The sequence below is a fragment of the Piliocolobus tephrosceles genome, chromosome 6 (genome assembly GCF_002776525.5).
Source record: "Piliocolobus tephrosceles isolate RC106 chromosome 6, ASM277652v3, whole genome shotgun sequence".
Classification (NCBI taxonomy): domain Eukaryota; kingdom Metazoa; phylum Chordata; class Mammalia; order Primates; family Cercopithecidae; genus Piliocolobus; species Piliocolobus tephrosceles.
Window position 1 is genome coordinate 78,268,084 of NC_045439.1, and position 20,704 is coordinate 78,288,787.

Consider the following 20,704-nt stretch of genomic DNA (forward strand, 5'->3'; position numbering starts at 1 on the left):
TTGCAACCTGCAAGAGACCCTGAGCCAGAAGCATCCAGCTAAGTCAGGCCCAGATTCCTGGTCTATGAAAGTAATAATAAGTGTTTGCTGTTGAAAACTGCTAAATGTGGGGGTAATTTGTTATACATGAATAGAAAACTAATACATTGTATGAACAAACTCTGACTTAAATAACTGTCATTAAGATTTCTATAGCCTCAATTACTTAATCACATTCTAGCGTAACCATTTGTCTGCTTGTTTTTCTCACCCCATAGAAAACAAAGACTAATTTGTATCCCTGACACCTGAGAAAAGTATCTAGTACACAATAAGTATTAAATAAATGTATGATGTATAGGGTTGCATGACTTTATATAAAGATAAGATCAAATTTTGTATTTTTCAATGAAACATGACACATAGCTAAAATGAAGAAAACTAGAGGACAGAGATAGAGATAATCTTTGAAATTATTATTATCAAACTGATGTTTAAAAAAATATCAAATAATTGCGTACCAGACACTGTTCTAAGTACATTTACTAATCCATTTAATTCTCATTTAAACTTCTGAGATAGACACTATTTTTGTCTCTATTTTACTGATAAGGAAACTAAGCACAGAAATTTAGGTAACTTGCCTGAAGATACTAGAATAAATGACAGCACTTGGAATCTCTCATTGCCAGACTAGTTTCAGATCTGATGCACTAACAACCTCTGGTACTTAATTGTTTACCATATTGCAGAGGTCCCCAACCCCTGATACTGGTTCGTGGCCTGTTAGGAACCAGGCTGCACAGCAGGAAGTGAGTGGCAGGTGAGCAAGCGAAGCTTCACCTGTATTTACAGTCACCCTCCATTGCTTGCATTACCTCCTGAGCTCTGCGTCTTGTCAGAGCATTGGCAGTGTTTGATTTTCATAGGAGCACAAACCCTACTGTGAACTGCACATGCAAAGGATCTAGGGTTGCATACTCCTTTTGAGAATCTAATGCGGATGATCTATCACTGTCTCCCGTCACTCCCAGATATGACCATCTAGTGCAGGAAAACAAGCTCAGGGCTCTCACTGATTCTACATTATGATGAGGTGTATAATAGTTTCATTATATATTACAATGTAATAATAGAAATAAAGTGCACAATAAATGTAATGTGCTTGAATCATTCTGAAACCATCCCCCTCACACCTGGTACCCTGAAAAATTGTCTTCCATGAAACTGGTCCCTGGTGCCCAAAAGGTTGGGGGCCGCTACCATAAGGGACTTTAGCTCCAGAAAGTAAAGGCATATTATCGGCTTTTAACGATAATCACAATTATGGCTTGGGGGAAGGGTGATAAGAGTCAGAGAAGTCAACAGAAGACAAAAAAGAAGGGATGCTAGAATAGTCCCTCATATGTAAGGATACACAGTTAGTTGAAATTTCTACCATTGTTGCTGTGTTAAATCACTTTAGCACTTTTCCCTCCAGACCTTTAAGGTTACATTACCAGGCAAATTCTATTTTAGAATCTTTCTATTTTAACAAGATATTTTTAAACTTACTTAAACAAACTCAAACACAAAACAATATCACATTTGATCATAACAAAGTCTTTAAATTAGAATCTGTGGAACAGACATATTTAAGAATAAATTTAACCAATCCCAAATATAGCAGAAGATAAGAAGTAACCAAAACCAGAGCCAAACTGAAGGAAATTGAGATGTAAGAAATAATACCAAAGATCATGAGTCTAGGATTTTGTTTTTTGAAAGAATAATACAGATAGACTGCTAGCTAGACTAATAAAGAAAAAAAAGTAGATCAAAATAAACATAATCAGAAATGACAAAGAAGACATTACTACCAACCCCACAGAAATATCAAACAACCTCAAAGACTACTGCAAACATCTCTCTGCACACAAGCTAGAAACCTACAAGAAATGGATAAATTCCTGGAAGATACAACCTACTAAGATTGAACTAGGAGTAAACTGAATCCCTGAACAGACCAATAACAAGTTCTGAAATTGTATCAGTAATAAAAAGCCTATCAACCAGAAAAAGCCCAGGACCAGATGGATTCACAGCTGAATTCCACCAGATGTATAAAGAAGAGCTGGTACCATTCCTACTGAAACTATTCCAAAACAGTTAAGAGGAGGGACTCTTTCCTAACTCATTCTGAGGCCAGCATCATCCTAATATCAAAACCTGGCACAGACACAATAAAAAAAGAAAACATCTGGCCAATATGCTTGATGGACATAGATGCAAAAATTCTCAACAAAACACTAGCAAACCGAATCCAGCAGCATGTCAAAAAGCAAATCCACCATGACAAAGTAGGCTTTATCTCTTGGACACAAGGTTCATGCAACATGTGGAAATCAATAAATGTAATTCATCACATGAAACAAAATTAAAAACAAGCCCAAAAGATTATCTCAGTACATGCAAAAAAGGCTTTTGATACAATTCAACATCCCTTCACGATAAAAACCCTCATCAAACTAGACATTGAAGGAACATACTTCAAAATAATAAGAGCCATCTATGACAAACCCACAGCAAACAGCATACTGAATGGACAAAAGCTGGAAGCATTCACCTTGAAAACCAGAACAAGACAAGGATACCCACTCTCAACACTCCTATTGAACATAGTATTGGAAGTCCTGGCCAGAGCAATCAGACAAGAGAAAGAAGTAAAAGGCATTCAAATAAGAAGAGAGGAAGTGAAACTATCCCTGTTTATAGACAATGTGATCCTACATGTAGAAAAACCAATAGTCTCTGCCCAAAAGCTCCTTAAGCCGATAAACAACTTCAGCAAAGTTTCAGGATACAAAATCAATGTACAAAAACCAATAGCATTCCCACATACCAACAACATCCAAGCTGAGAATCAAATCAAGTCTGCATTCCCAATGACAATAGCCACAAAAAGAACAAAATACCTAGGAATACATCTAACCATGTAAGCAAAAGATCTCTACAATAATAATTACAAAACACTGCTCAAAGAAATCAGAGATGCCACAAACAAATGGAAAAAAATTCAATGATTGTGAATAGGAAGAATCAATACCGTTTAAATGGCCATACTGCCCAAAGCAATTTACAGATTCAGTGCTATTCCTATCAAACTACCAATGACATTCTTCACATAATTAGAAAAAACTATATTAAAATTTATGTTGAACCAAAAAAAAGAGCTTGAATAGCCAAGAGAATCTTAAGCAAAAAGGACAAAGCTGGAGGAATCATGTTACCCAAATTCAAACTCCACTACAAGGCTACAATAACCAAAACAGCATGGCACTGATATGAAAGCAGACACAAAGACTTATGGAACAGAAGAGAGAGCTCAGAAATAATGCTGCACCCTACAACCATCTGACCTTCGACAAAGTTGACAAAACAAGTAATGGGGAAAGGACTCCCTATTCAATAAATGATGCCGAGAAACTGGCTAGCTATATGCAGAAGATTGAAACTGGACCCCTTCCATACACCACATACAAAAATCAACTTAAGATAGATTAAAGACTTAAATGTAAAACCTAAACCTATAAAAAAAACTCTGGAAGATAACCTAGGACATTCTGAACATGGGAAATGGCAAAGATTTCACGATAAAGATGCCAAAAGCAACTGCAAGAAAAACAAAAATTGACAGATGAAATCTAATTAAAGACCTTCTGCACAGCAAAAGGTTTACTCTGTAAACAGACAACCTACAGAATGGGTAGAAATATTTGCAAACTATGCATGTGACAAAGATCCAATGTTCAGAATCTGTAAGTGTATTAGTCTGTTCTCATGCTGCTATAAAGAACTACCTGAAACTGGGTAATTTATGAAGAAAAGAGGTTTAACTGACTCACAGTTCTGCAGGTTTGACAGGAAGCATGACTGGGGAGCCTCAGGAAACTTACAGTCATGGCACAAGGTGAAGGGGAAGCAAGAACCTTCTTCACATGGTGGTAGGAGAGTGAAGGGGGGAGTGCTATACACTTTTAAACCAGCGTATCTCATGAGAACATTCACTATCATGAGAACAGCAGGAGGGAAATCCACTCCCGTGATCCAATCGCCTCCCACCAGAACCCTCCCCCAACACATGGGGATTACGATTCAACATGAGATTTGGGTGGGGACACAGAACCAAACTATGTCAATAAGGAACTTAAATCAACAAGCACAAAACAAACAACCCTATTAAGAAGTGGGCAAAAGACATGAATGAACACATTTCAAAAGAAGACATATACGTAACCCACAAGCATATGAAAACATGCTCAACATCACTAATAATTAGAGAAATGCAAATCAAAGCCACGATGAGGTACCATCTCAGACCAGTTAGAATGGTTACTAAGGAAAAGTCAAAAAACAACAGATCCTGGAGAGGTTGTAGAGAAAAGGAATGCTTATACACTGCTGGTGGGAATGTAAATTAGTTCAACCATTGTGGAAAGCAGTTTGGCAGTTTCTCAAAGAACTCAAAACAGAATTACCATTCAACTCAGCAATACTGTTATGGACTACATACCCAAAGGAATATAAATCATTCTACCAGGAAGATACATTCACGCATATGCTCCTTGCAACACTATTCACAATAGCAAAGACAAGGAATCAACCTAGATGCCCATCAACAGGACTAGGTAAAGAAAACGCAGTACATATACACCGAGGAATACTGTGCAGCTATAAACTAACAAGATCATGTCCTTTGCAGCAATATGGATGGAGCTGGAGGCCATTAACCTAAGTGAACTAATGCAGGAATAGAAAACCAAAACCACATGTTTTCACTAATAAGTGGGAGCTAAACATTGAGTACATGTGGACACAAAGAAGGGAACAACAGATACCAGGACCTACGTGAGGGTGGAGGAAAGGAGGAGGGTGAGGATCAAAAAACTGCCTACTGAGTATTATGCTTCTTACCCCGGTGGTGAAATAATCTATACACCAAATCCTTGTAACATCAATTTACCTAGGTAACAAACCTGCACATGTACCCCTGAACTAAAATAAAAGTTAAAAAAATAATTTTACATCATAGGCAATATTTTTTACTTTAAGTTTTTAAATTTTTTTTTTAATTAACAAATTACAATTGTATATATTTGTGGGGTAAAAAGTGATGTTATGATATATGTATACATTGTGGAATGACTGAATCAAGCTAATTAACATATTCATCACCTTAAATACTTATCATTTATCCCTCCTAACTAAAATTTTGTCCTCTTTAACCAAAACCTCCACATTCTGCAACCCCACAGGTAATATTTCTATTGATAAGGAGTGATTTGCCTAAATCACAGGAGGGAGGATGACATTATTGTCAATGTGTAAGGATTCACATGTGAACACTGAGTAGATTGGAGGTATGTATGGAGAGGACTGGAGGGAGTCAATGAAATTTCACATCACAGGACTGCTTATGTCTTCTGACATGATTTTAAATGTATATTTATAAAGTAATAAACTTGATTACTAGTTAATGTACACTAATTCATTAGCAGAACATTTAAATATAATTTTTGAATGATCTTTTGAGTTTTATTAAAAACTCGATTACTTAGTATTTGAATTATGAGTAAAACAGAAGAAAAACTTTGATGTCTAGCTAGGATTTAGAGCTGAATGCATGGTGTATCTTTAAACTGCTGAATATTGGATAAAATATATTTAGAGCTCCTAATTCTCCCTTCATACTTTGTCTATATTTTTATAAGTCACCTCAAGCCCTTTAGGTGTTGAGATTAAGCTAACCAAAGAATACCCAAAATTTTAATAATTTTTTAAACATGCGAAATGAAAATTATTTTAAAAATTGAAAACTCAGAGCCAAAATGTTGGTGTAGTCTGCATGGGTCTTGTTAAAAAGAAAAGTGTATAAGCCATATCTGTATTTCTAACATGAGTTTTAAACATTCACATTTTGTTGCAGTTTAGAAAAATCTGAACTCAATGTAGTGTCATAATGAGTACATTGTTACTATAAACACATGCTTCCACTATCACACGTGCATACACAGACTTTTTAAACATGTAAATAGTGTCCAGGAATGACTTGTTTAAACTCAACAATTGAAAATAATGTGGGATATATCAGCACTTATCCTAGCATAAAAATAAAAGCTATGCAAAGAAATAATCTGTTGTGAATTATCTGTGATGTGGGAGAAGAAAATTGTCAACAGTGAAAAAAAGAACTCTTGAGACTCCAGAAGTGTCACCAGCTTTGTATTCTTTTTACCATTATTTATATAATGATTTCCAATAATCTTCATCACATGAACACACATATTTTTCCCATTAACCAATATGTGAATAACAACTTGTAAGTTATTATCAAAGTGACTATCAATTGTATTTTTCATTTCAAGTCAATGACTACTTAATTAATATATGGTAAGAACCTGGTAATGCAATCACATTTTTTTTCTTTTTTTTTTTTTGAGACGGAGTCTGGCTCTGTCCCCTGGGCTGGAGTGCAGTGGCCGGATCTCAGCTCACTGCCAGCTCCGCCTCCCGGGTTTATGCCATTCTCCTGCCTCAGCCTCCCGAGCAGCTGGGACTACAGGCACCAGCCACCTCGCCCGGCTAGCTTTTTGTATTTTTTAGTAGAGACGGGGTTTCACCGTGTTAGCCAGGATGGTCTCGAACTCCTGACCTCATGATTCGCCCGTCTCAGCCTCCCAAAGTGCTGGGATTACAGGCTTGAGCCACCGCGCCCGGCCGCAATCACATTTTTAAAAGGATAAATTAGCTGAAATACAAATATCTGAAAAAACCATCAAATCCAGAACCCTCCCATCTAGTTATTTTTCCAATATATACAAGGTAAAATATCTTTTTTTCCCTCAGTCCTTCTAAAATACTCTGGGTGAAGTGAATAGGAAAGCCTATACTGCAAGAAAGTTTGTTCCATTATTTATGAGATTTTACAAAAGAAAAAACCCTTATTTTCCATTTTCCTTCAACTTCAAAAATTGGGTGTCAGTGTCATAAAATTATCCGTTAATGAGATTTTTCAGATAATAGAAAGCACATGTTAACTTGATGAAAAATGAGATCTTTAAAAAATACATTTTTGTTCAAAACATACAGGCCTAAAAATCCTGTGGCAACACAGAGATAAAAGACTTTCTCTGCCAAAATATGTTGGAGAATTGATACTTCCTCTCATTGTCTGAAAAGAGGAAAAATGGAGACACAGTGTGATCCCAAACAGAAAGGAAGAAGGAAGATGAGGATCAGAGAGGAAACATAAAACCTCTGAGGACTCTTCAGCAGTATAGGAAAAAAATTTACTCTAATTTGAGCCCAAATTTGAGCCTCTTCTCCATTCATATTAAGCAGATGAATTGGACTAAATAAATGTCAAGTCCCTATGATTTTGTTGGAGGAATTTGACTTTCCACACTATCAGTGGCTGAATTGGCAACTATTTCCATTTTTCCCTGAAATGATGACGTTCTCATTTCATCAACTCACCATAGAACCAAGTTCTTCTGAAGCTGCACTAAGAAAAAGAATGCTTAGATACTGTTTTTGCCATTGTCTGCTGTTGACTCCCCTAAAAGACTACCAGAATAACTTGTTGACCAAGCAAAGCTAAGTTGAATACACTGATTGCAGTAAGACAGAACACCAATATAACAGAGCTTTAGGAATGTCTCAAAACCGAGAAATTCCAGGAGGATATTTATGGGGTTTTAAGACCTGAGGTAGGTGATTTTGAGGCAGGCTTTGCAAGATAGAGAATGGCACTTGGGATTCGGTAGAGGTTATGATATTATAATTTTGGATTGGAGGGACCAGTGGAGCAAAGGTCTTCAAGTGAACTGTGATGAGCAAGCTATTTTAGTTTGTTCACAGTCTTATCTTCAGGGAAAAGGATGTTCTGGAGCAAGCAACTAAGTTATTTTTGCTTACTCTCAATATTATTAAACATAGAGACAAAAAATTATGCATAACACAGGAACATGAAAATAAATAAGGTAGATGCTCTGAAGCCTAGATAAAGAAAAATAAAAGACATTCTTCAGCTGCTGGGGTGGGACAATACTGAAGGCAGAAGACCCTTGGCTACCAATAGCCTACAAGGATTTCCTCAGCTGATGATAGTGGACTTACTTAAGGTGAGTCCTATGGCAGATTATATTTTGCAAGAGGCCATAACAATATTGCCCTTCCCAAATGCCCCTATTACATGTGACCTCACCAATTCTTCCATCAAGAGATAGCACCAATGTCCACTGCCCTTGAATTTGGACAGTCTTTTGTCATTTCCTCAACCATTAGAGTGTGACTTTGTGACTTCGAGACAAGGTGATAAATGGCTTGACAGCATCTGCCTGTTTCACTCTTGCCTTTGGGATGCTTGGTCTTGGAACTAGCTGCTGTATTAGTAAGAAGTTCAGACCATATGGAGAGTCCATGTTCCGGTTAGTAGTCACAGCTGAGGATGAGCCACAGCAAGTATCAACCCCAGACACATAAATGAGGAAATCTTTGAGATGACTCCAGTCCCAGCCAACAATTGACCTCAACTACATGATAGACTCCATCTTAGAATAGCCTAGCTGAGCCCAGTCAACACCTGGAACTACAGAGGTAATAATATAAATCACAGTTGTTTTATACCCCTAAGTTTGAGGTTGTTTTGTTATATAGCAGTAGACAACTAGACCATATTCCCTTCCCAAGCTAGCCCACATCCACTGATTAAGGTGAAATATAAAGATATGGCCCTTTGGCCCCAATTCAGAACAATTCTGAAGAGTCATCTGAGCTTCAGACCCACTATAGGGTCAGCTGAGACATCCATTGGAACTGTTATCACAGTTCAACTTTTCTGTCTGCCCGATGTTACTTTATTCCCTTGAAACCACACGTGTTGATTCCAAGAGCACTCAAATAAGCGTCCTACACGCTGATCTCTGTCTCTAGGTCTGCTTTTCGGAAAACCCAACTTGGGACAGTATGTGCGTTAGTTTCAGTTCTCACCATTACAGAGAAAACAATCATTGATTGCTCACTACTTTTCTTCTATATCTCCAACAGTCGATTAGATGGAAGCAGATTTTAAAAACTATATGGGAATTATATGTTTTAGAAAAAAATCAACATTGTCCTATGGTAAGATCTCATTTGCTGTCATGACTTAGAGTTGCATGCTCTAGAGTTTGGACGGAATTGGCCATATCTTCTTTCCATATCTTCTGGGAAAGACTTTAACATGATCTAAAAGGAGTGGCTAAGTACTGAATTAAACTAACAATTCCATAGCTAGTAGTCATTTTTGCATTGTGTGGAAGACATTTAAAACTCTAAATATTTTATTTATATAGAACCAGTGTATAATCACACACTGTACCTATGCAGTTCTTATTTCTCTACTACATGAATTCAAATAATTGCAAACAAGGCTAACAAAAATAAATGATCTACACAATGGATAATTTCTATAGGAGAGAATGAGAAAAATTCATTGATGATAGAGATCAAACCACAGCATATGGTTGAGTAGGTTATGCACTGGCCAGTGTGGTTCCTCTAAGAACTGTGTAGCATGTATGTGCTTAGCGGTACATGGTGGCCTTAATAACATGCTTTTAAGGGGGAATGTGATGCACACGGAGAAACCTGTTCCACGCAGTGGATTAGGATGAGCCTATCAGCAATCTCTCCTTTGTACTTATTCACTCCCATTTATCCCTACTGTTGGCCCAGCTCACTTTGTCCTTGGCTTGCATATCTCAGAGAGCACTGTTAGGAAAGGAAAAGTCATACTCACCCTGGAGCAAATAAGAGAGAAGCTTCCTGAGTGTTAGGGATTATAAAAGGCAAATGGTGCAGGAAGACCCACCAAAGTAAAACATTAGATTTAGGAAAAAGACAAATCACAGTTAGGGGTTCTGAATCTGTTGTTTTAAGAGATGAACGATTTGTTCTTACTTTTAAGCTCAGTTTTGTGGAACTAGCCCAGAAAAGACAGTTTAAACTATTTGCTTTCCCCCACTATTCTTATAACCTTGGTAGCATCTCCAAGTAAAAACTTAACAGTGTTTAATAGATCGAGAATTAGTATGTGATACAGTCAATGATACTTTTACAACATTACCCAAAATGCAATATATGTTATTTAGAGGAAAATTCAAAGAGATATAAGTATGTGCACACAGGTATTTATGATGTTTGTCATCATTCTAGACCTGCACTGTCCAGTATGGTAGCCACTAGCCATGTGTGGTTATTTAAATTAATTAAATTAAGTATAAGTGCTCATTAACCATATGTGACTATTGGACAATGCAAACGTCAAACATTTCCATCGTCACAGAAAGTATTATGAACAACACTGCCTTGAATAAGAAGAAAAGTTTAATTTACTCTATAGAACTTGATATACCACCTAGGGATATCAGACAGCCAACACACACAGAACTGTATTTTACTTTGTCACGTGCAGCCTTCTAATTTTAGAAGTTTAGGGGCTTAAGAGTTTACGTATTACCTTATTCATCCATCCAACAAAGTTACTTTCCCATCTAAATTCTTAAATTCTCCCTCTCATTTTGTTTTGGTTAGATATTTTTTCTCCTTTCATTCTAGTTTTGGGTTATTCTGTGTTTTGTTTTGTTTATCGTTTTTGCTTACAGAAAAATACTTTCAGCAACATGCAGCGTTTTGATCCATACACATGGTTTCAACCCATAGAAAAAAGCTAGTCACTCTCTGTATATGCCCAGAGGTCACTAGAGGTCAATGACTATTAGTAACTTACCTCTGTCTAAAAGTCTGTGATTGCCTTTTTACAGTTAGAATATTTCTGATCACTGAATCTCTGCTTAATTCCCTTTGATGCTACCATATATCAAATACCTAAAATAACCTAATAACTCCTCTACTTGGCCCCCAGGGATTCCATAAAGGAACCAATTTCAGATTTTTAAAAATGCATTTAAAACTTAAGTAATAGAGTATAAACATACAAATATTGGGAAGGCAGAGTAAAATAAAGGATACACCAAGTATTTAAATTTTGCTCTTAGAAAAGAGAAAGACATTTTATTTTATTTTTAGATGGCTTACACTTGAAGCTATTCTAAACTTTGATGAGTAAATTGCTAGTTTATTCCTTTTATAAACTCTGCCAGTTAAGAGGGGAGGTTGAGTTTTAAAATGAAAATGAAAATAATAATTTTATAAGAACTTGATGAACAAAGGGATTTTGTTTCACATGAATGAGTATGAGTATTGTAAGTATTGTCAGCTACCTTGAGCCAGAGACAATTTTAAAAATGCATTATCTGGCTATTTTTTCTTACAAACTCAGTTTAAGTTCTAGTTAGGGATTTTCTTTTAATAAAATACACAAGATACAGACTACAAATCACCAACTTGTTATTAACACTAACTAGTGAATTAAATCAACGACTTAAGTTGCTTTAGGTAATCAGGTTCCAGGGAGTGAGTTATATCATTTTTTAAAGCACAATTTGGGCTTTAGATTATAAACATCAGTCAACAGAAAAATAAGGGGGGAAATATGAATTCTCATTCTGGAGAGTTAGTAATAGCTTGGTTTGTTCAATTTAAGAGAAATGTGGTAAAGCCACATTTGTATCAAATAAGAGAAGAAAACTTCATTTTCAAATAGTTTAAGTGATTATCAAAGGCTGGGGTAAAAACCCTCTTGCTATAAATATTGTTGGTCAATAACATCAGGTGGAAAAGCCAAACCTTTTGAATGCTTGGAATTTAGGACTCAAAAGCAATACCTCAAGTAAATATTGATCAGATGATAATTTTGTGTTCTCCCAACCTACTCCTCTCTTAGGAGGTGGACAGGCAAAGGAGAAAGTAAACAAAACCTACTCTATTACCATGCATTCGCCCCACAAAAATCACTTCTAACCTCTGTGAGGTGCTCTAAAATTTCAGAAAGTAGAAACCTATATTCTAGTTTAGAGCTAAAGTCCTGTTTATTGAAGGAAAAATGAAATTGGCTCCTTTTTGTGGTTGCCTCACATGTATCTGTTTTCTGTTTTTTTAGTGATATATCAAATTTCAAAGTGGGAGTTCCAGAAATTCTATCTTTATATGAAGGACTTGGATATTCAATTAAGTTTCAAGCAGAGAGCTAGGGAACTTGTCTTGAACATGTATTTTGTAAAGCAAACCCAAAGTTTGTGTATTTATTTGGAATAGCTTTGTGGAGGTAGAGGGGTGAATGAAGCAACCCTTGGAGCTGTCTCTGTTAAAGGACATAAATTATAAAAATGCTGGAATTTCTATAAATCAACAACTTGTTTATCCAGCCTTATCAGGGAGTGAACTGTGGCCCATAATTAAATTTTCCAGATAACTAAAGCTGATCATTTGAAGTACTAAAACATTTTATGTTAACCTTTTTTTTTTTTTTTTTTTTTTGAGACAGAGTTTCGCTCTTATCACCCAGGCTGGAGTACAATGGCACAATCTCAACTCACTGCAGCCTCTGCCTCCCAGGTTCAAGTGATTCTCCTGCCTCAGCCTCCCAAGTAGCTGGCACTACAGGCATTTGCCACCGTGTCCAGCTAATTTCTATATTTTTAGTAGAGACAGGGTTTCACCATGTTGGCCAGGCTGGTCTTGAACTCCTGACTTCAGGTGATCCACCCCCTCAACCTCCCAAAGTGTTGGGATTACCGGCGTGAGCAACCATCCCTAGCCAATGTTATCCATTTTAATGGAAGTTTTCATTGAAGATTATCAGTACTTCTCTGACTTCTTAAACAATATAGCAAAAACTAATTAACTTTATGATAATAACTAAGCTTCTCAGGATGAAATCTATAACTCAATTGCACCTAGATACTAACAAGAATACTTGTTCAGTAGACAAAGAACAGTAAACATTTGCTGTTTGTTTTACCAAATACCTGTTACATACCAGCACTGGTACTAGTACAAGGGTGCTAAGCAATCCAATAGCAAAGACAGGAAGTAGGGTCATCAGTAATCTGTCCTATGCATAGAATGCTATAGTAGAATGGAAAAGTACCTTCATCCGCTTTTAAACAACCCTGCACTAAAAGCACAGATCACTAAGCTATTACAGTCTTTATTCCTAAATTTTATAGTTCTTCTGTCTCCTATTTCAACACTGTTGTCACTTCTCATTATTACTAATTTCTTAATGGCAAAACACAATGTCTCTACTTATTTTTGTGTCTCGACGCCTAATAAAATCCTGGCAATTTTGTTGAATTATTTTACTTGAATAAGTGTTAATGTTTTCAATTGCCCTGTTCCCTCAATTTCCTGAGTATACTACGAAACTGCTGCTAATGATGTATTAAATAGTGAAACTTACTAGAATTGCAATCCTATTTTACATATAATTCTAGGCCATTTAGAATCTGGGTAAGATTCCAACAATGTTATTTCCTATAGAATAAGTCACATGGGCTTATAAACTTAAAAAAAAAAATTCTTTTTGATACATGGATGTTGGGTAAACTACAAATCTAACATTAAAATATTTTACGTATAGGCAAAGGTAAACATTAAACAGAATATAACTGCTTTAAGATCAGATTAGGCCACATACTAATAAGCTTATTTCAGTAATTTAGTTTTTAGGATTAAAAACTAAGTGAATTTTAGTGTATAAAGTAGGGGATTCTGGCCACAGCTTGCTGCCTAGCTTCCTTTTACTTGTTATACAATTAGCATTATGTATATAATGGGCATTTCACCTTAAGCCTGAGATGCTCAGAAACAACTCTGAGAATACTCCAAAGACTATCTCTAGGGCATACAAGGTAGACAGCAAAGCCTCCTGAAGCTTCATTCTGTTATCACTGAGGTCCAGGTCTGTTCAGCCCATGCACAGTGAATCAATCACTGTGACATGGGTTTTGCAAAAGAGAAAAGATTTATTGGCAAAGCTGCCAAGCAAGGAGGCAGGAGAACAGCTCTCACATCCACTTCCCCTAAAATAAGGCTTAGGGATATTTCTGGGTTAGGGAAATGGGGTGGCCTAAGGTGTAGGGAAAGGTGATTGGCAATGGGGAAAATGAAGTAACAGGTTCATTCTGTGCAAGCATAGTCAGGATTCATAGCATTTTGTAGGACATATGTATAGAAAATCGAGTTAGCACAACCTGAGGGTAGAATTTTTGGCCCTCCAAGGTCAAAAGGCCACTTGTTGCGCACTTGCACAGGCCCAGCTCAAGGGTTGGTGGTCTCAACTAGTTTGAATTGGACAGGAGCTGGCCCAAGTTTCTGAAAAGCAACAGAAGTGTTGTTTTAGTGAACTATGAATGTTATCTATCAAGTAGCCAGTAAAGGTTAAATTTTGCGTTCAGCAGCATGGCTTTCAGCTTTATGGAAAAAGGAAAAGAAAAATAAAATAACAAAAAGCAAGTGACCAAAAGCAAGCAGGGCAGGCAGACCTGATCAAATTAACCTCTTGGTTTCAATTCTAGGACAATACTTTTGGCAAATAAGTATGAAATTTGCCCCTGGGCCAATTCTTTTCCTGAGTCTCTCACAGGCACTCAGTCTCTCAAAGGCAACGTACTTCACTTCTAGAAGCTTCCATTTCTTCATTTCTAACATAATTAAATTTGATCCTACAATTTCTAAGACCCCTTGGTTTCTCCAATAATCTGTGATTATAAAGGGAGATGAAAAACCCCAGAGTCTTGAGTTGAGAAGGTCTTAGTTACATCCCAAGCACTGTTGTGAAGTCCCAGAAAAGGACTATGTTATTTGTACCCAAATAAATCTTCCGTGCAGTGGCTAACCATGTAGTAGTGCATGGGAATATAGAGTATGAGGCCAATTCAGGTGGTGGAATTGAAAAACATGTTGCCACATTCATCCCCAAGGAGTAGAATATAATTTATAGGGTCTAAGTATTCTGTTTTTTCTAATTGGGAAAAAATTTATGGTTTTAAGTGTCTAAAAAGAATAAAAGTTAAGATATTCATCAACACCCATCAACAGATATCAACTGAAAACCATCACGACTGAGTTGTACAAGAAAATGCTAAGATTTCCGTGAACACCAACATCATACAGTCCAGAACTTCATCATACAGCACCAATGTACACCCATGACCAAATTTTACAATTAGAATGAGTTTATAAGGAACATATGTCTACCCAGTTCATTTCAATAAAGTCATATGTTCAAAATTAACACTTTATAAGAAATAAAATGGTCAGGCGCGGTGGCTCACGCCTGTAAATCCCAGCACTTTGGGAGGCCGAGGCGGGCAGATCACGAGGTCAGGAGATCAAGACCATCCTGACTAACACAGTGAAAGCCCATCTCTACAAAAAATACAAAAAATTAGCCGGGCGTGGTGGCAGGCGCCTGTAGTCCCAGTTACTTGGGAGGCTGAGGCAGGAGAATGGTGTGAACCCAGGAGGCGGAGCTTGCAGTGAGCGGAGATCGCGCCACTGCACTCCACCCTGGGCTACAGAGCGAGACTCTGTCTCAAAAAAAAAAAAAAAAAAAGAAAACATAATTCTTGGTTTCAATACCAACAGTATATAATAAATGTACAAGTCAAAGAAAATCCAAAATTTGTTCAAAGTGACAAATATATCACCTCCCTCACAAATAATCATGGAAGCGATACTCAAGAGAACACTATAACTTTGTAGAAAAATAAAATCTTTGAAGTTCTAACAGGCACCTGAGGAAGAAATTAAATAGTAGCAGGTAATAGCTGTATGCAAATAAGTTTAAGCAGCTCAACACCATTTATACTTTAGAAAAAGAGTATCATTGGTTGTATTAATCATTCTACAAGAAGAATGATATTCAATTTTCTGCAACTTTTACTCAGAAAAGATTTTAGACGTTCAATCACTTGATGTAGCAGGAGGGAGTAAGGCGGGCATTGAAAGTAACTTGATACCTTCAAGTTTCAGTCATTTCAGGAAGATTGCTGAACCTTTTATTTGAAGGCTGCCAGACTCCTTCACAGTCTGTGACAGCCAAAGTGAGGAAAAACGATAAAGATGGAAACCTGGCACGACTGAGATTGCAGACTTCTTGTTTATGTAATGAATAGGACCACCACCTCTATTTTCAATCATGTGTATCACTCCAAGTCCTAGCTGAGCAAGACCAGGGCTATCTTTCCTTCGAATTCAGAGGGATTTCAGATAAAAGAATTACAGTCCTCCTTTGCTAGGCCCTTGTGGGGAAAGTGTCATATTGGAACACACAATTGGGGATGAGAGGAGAAACTGGTGATTTCACATAAAGAAACGCAACAAAGTTTGTACTATGCTATATTATCAGGGAAATAGAGCACCTTAGGTATGTACACTCACTGTAACCTTTTGCAAACATTAAAATAATTATTATAAAACTTGAATGCATAAAGAAATCATGATAGTATGTTGGGTAAAAAAAGCAACCATACCGTTATAACAATATTGTAAAATATGTATTTGTATGTAACAGATGGAAAGACACAGAAAATGAAAATAATTTTTATTTTTTGGAGAATGGGATTATGGTAATTTTCTTTTGATTACATTAATGCTTCTATAATATTCTTTGTAGAATCATATTTTTAAGTCATGCTAAAACATTCAATATGAGATTTCATAAGGTTTAGTTCTTCCCTGCTTCAATTATTTAAAATGAGGCTTCCACTACTTTCCTTTTAGATTTGAGGACTAGTGTGTTAATATTGAATGTTTATTAAATGATAAAAAATATTACTATACAGAATGAAATCTCAAAGCCAAAATTTGAAAGTAACCTGGATTCAGCCTAAGGATGTTTTATTTTTAAATAATACCATGCAGAATTGATTCATATCAGGAAAACTGCAGTTCATATGGACACCTATTCCAGCAATGTCATTTAGGAAATTCCTGAATACAGGGTAATTTGTGTAGTGTGATCAGATCTCATGGATATCATGTGATACCTGAAGACAATGCTATCTTTCAGACTGTAGGTTGCCAGAACAATAAGTTGAAAGCAGGAAATTCCAGTGGATAAACTGGCCATTCAGTTAGTTACTGTTTGAATATACATACATCACTATTACATTTCTCTTCTGGAGTAAAGTGAGTTGCCCTCAGGAACACAATGGAAACAAATCTTATCCCAAAATGAGGCCTTAACTGGGTAGAAACTTCCTAGGATGGCCTCTGCCAGGCAACAAATAAAATTGTATTGGGTAGAGCTATTTTCATGTAAGTGAAAATACAGTCACTCTTCCATCTTGCTCAACAGCCTTAACCACAGGCACTGGAGTGTGTTGAAAGTCAACACAAAGAAACTCCTAAATCAATTCAGGAAGTAAGAGATACACATCTTAGGAAATCAGTCAGAGCTTCTGGAATTGAAAAACTCAATAAAAATTTTCAAAACACAGTTGAAAGTTTTATCAATCGACTGTGCCAAGCAGAAGAAAAAATTTCAGAGCTTAAAGACCAGTCTTTTAAAATAACCAAATCTGACACAAAATTAAAAAAAAAAAAAAGAATTAAGAAAAATGAACAAAATCTTTGAGAAATACAGGATTATGTAAAGTGACCAAACCCATAAATTACTGGCATTCCTGAGAGAGGAGAAAAAGTATACAACACAGAAAACATATTTGAAGGAATAATTCAAAAAGTGTCCCTAGTCTTGTTATCTTGTTAGAGACGTAGACAACCAGATTCAAGAAATCCAGAGAACACCTGCTAGATACTATACAAAATGAACATCACGAAAGCACATACTCACCAGACTTTCCAAGATCAGTGCTAAAGAAAAAATCTTAAAAATCTTAAAAGAAGATAGAGAAAAAAGCCAGATCTTGTAAAAAGGGAACACCTTCAAACTATAGCAGACTTCTCAGCAGAAACTTATAAGCCAGGAGAGATTGGGGGCCTATTTTCAGAATTCTTAAAAGAAATTCCAACCAAGAATTTCATATTCCACCAAACTAAGCTTCATAAGCAAAGGAGAAATAAAATCTTTTCTAGACAAGCAAGCACTAAGGGAATTCATTGCCACTAGACCCGTCTCATAAGAGATCTTTAAGGGAATTCTGAAAGAGAAAACAAAAGAAGGATACCTTCTACCACAGAAATACCCTTGAATATATAGACCACAGATACTATAAACCAGTGACACAGTAGAAACTACAAAGCAACCAGCTAACAACTTCACGATAGCACCAAAGCCTCACATATTAATTATTACCTTGAATACAAACAGTCTAAATGCTCCATTGAAAAGGCACAGAGTTGCAAGTTGGATAAAAGAACAAGATCAGTCCATCTGCTGTCTTCAAGAGACCCTTTTTACATGTAACAACACCTACCCGTAGGCTCACATTAAAGGATTGGAGAGAGTTCTATCACACAAAAGGAAAACAAAAAAGAGCAGGAGTCACTATTCTTATACCAGATAAAACAGACTTTAAACCAACAACAGTCAAAAAAAGACAAAGGGTATTACATAATGATAAAGGGTTCAATTCAACAAGGAGACTTAACTATCCTAAATATAAATGCACACAACATTGGAGCACCCAGATTCATAAAACAACTACTTTTAGACATACCAAAAGAAATAGCCACATAATAATGGGGCGGGGGAACTTCAACACCCTACTGACAATCTAAGGCAGATCATCCAGGCAGAACCCAACAAAAAAACTCAGGACATGATTCAGGCACTTAACCAATAGGACATAAGAGATACCTACAAAATACTTCACCCATCCACCACAGAATATACATTGCTATCATCTGCACACAGAACATACTCTAATATCGACCACAAGCTCGGCCATAAAGCAAGTTTTGATAAATACAAAAAAACCAAACTCTTACCAACCATATTCTTGAAATAGAAATAGGTGTCAATACCAAAAAGATTTCCCAAGACCACACAATTGAATGAAAATCAAACAAATTGTCCCTGCATGACTTTGGGGTAAGCAATGAAATTAAGGCAGAAAGGAAAAAAATATTTAAAAGAAATGAAAACAGAACCACAACATACCAAAATTTTTGGGATGCAGCAAAAACCACAATAAGACAAAAGTTTATAGCATTAATGCTTACCTCAAAAAGTTAGAAAGATCTCAGCCAGACACAGGGGCTCAAACATGTAATTCCAGTACTTTGGGAGGTTGAGGTGAGCAAATCACTTGAGCTCAAGAGTTTGAAACACGCCTGGGCAACATGATGAAATTCCATCTCTACTAAAAATACAAAAAATATCCAGGCATGGTGGCGCACACCTGTAATCACAGTTGTATCTAACCCAGGAGGTGCAAGATCTGTACAAGGAAAACTACAAAACACTGTGGAAAGAAATCATAGGTGACACAAACAAATGGAAAAACATCCTATGCTCATGGGGTGGAAGAATCAATACTGTTAAACTTGCCATACTACCCAAAGCAATTTACAGATTCCATGCTATTTCTATCCAATTACCAATGTAATTTTTCACAGAATTAGAAAAAACTATTCTAAAATTCACATAAAACCAAAAAAGCCCAAATCGCAAAAAAAAAAAAAAAAATCCTAAGTAAAAAGAACAAAGCTGAAGACATCACATTACTGAACTTCAAACTATACTATAAGGCTACAGTAACCCAAACAGCATGATACTGGTACAAGAACAGACACAAAGACTGATGGAACAGAATAGAGAACTCAGAAATAAAGTCACACACCTACAACTATGTGATCTCCAAAAAAGTCAACAAAAATAAGCAATGGGGAAAGGACTCCCTACTCAATAAATGGTACTGGGATAGCTGGCCACCCATCTGCCGAAGATTGGAACTGTACCCTTTCCCTTCATCATATACAAAAATTAACTCAAAATGGATTAAATATTTAAATGTAAGACTTCATACTATAAGAATCCCAGAAGAAAACCTAGAAAACACCATTCTGTACATTGGCATAGAGAAATAATCTGTGACTAAGTCCTCAAAAGCAAATGCAACAAAAACAAAAATTGACAAGTGGGACCTAATTAAAGAGCTTCTGCACAGTAAGATAAAACATCAACATAGTCAATAAACAGTCTACAGAACAGGAGAAAATATTCACAAACTATGCATCCAACAAAGGTCTTATATCCAGAATCTAAAAGGAACCTAAAGAACTGAACAAACAAATAATAAATAGCCCCATTAAAAAGTGGGCAAGGATTTTGCTGGCAAGATGGCCAAATAGGAACAGCCCAGTCTGCAGCTTCCAGTGAGATTGACCCAGAAGGCAGGTGATTTCTGTATTTCCAACTGAGGTACCTGGTTCATCTCATTGGCACTGGTTGGACAGTAAGTGCAGCCCAAGGAGGGCGAGGCAAAGCAGGGTGGCGCATTGCCCCACCCAGGAAGCGCAAGGGGTTCGGGGAACTCCCTCTCCCACCCAAGGGAAGCCATTAGGGACTGTACTGTGTACTCCAGCCCAGATACTGCGCTTTTCTCATGGTCTTTGCAACCTGCAAACCAGGTGATTCCCTCCGGTGCCTACACCACCAGGGCCCTGGGTTTCCGGCACAAAACTGGGCGGCTGTTTGGACAGACACCAAGCTAGCCACAGGAGTTTTCTTTCATACCCCAGTGGCACCTCAAACACCAGTGAGACAGAACCATTCACTCCCCTGGAAAGGGGGCTGAAGCCACGGAGCCAAGTAGTCTGGCTCGGGAGG

At 36.8% G+C, this 20,704-nt stretch overlaps 2 protein-coding genes across 12 annotated transcripts in view; one reads left to right on the forward strand and one right to left on the reverse strand.

The window, feature by feature from the left end:
• Positions 1-20,704, forward strand: part of FAM227B (family with sequence similarity 227 member B) — a 295,156-nt gene that overhangs the window by 261,872 nt on the left and 12,580 nt on the right. The window lies entirely within an intron of this gene.
• The window catches only part of GALK2 (galactokinase 2), a 220,164-nt gene that overhangs the window by 10,964 nt on the left and 188,496 nt on the right, over positions 1-20,704 (reverse strand). The gene's annotated exons all lie outside the window — the stretch shown is intronic.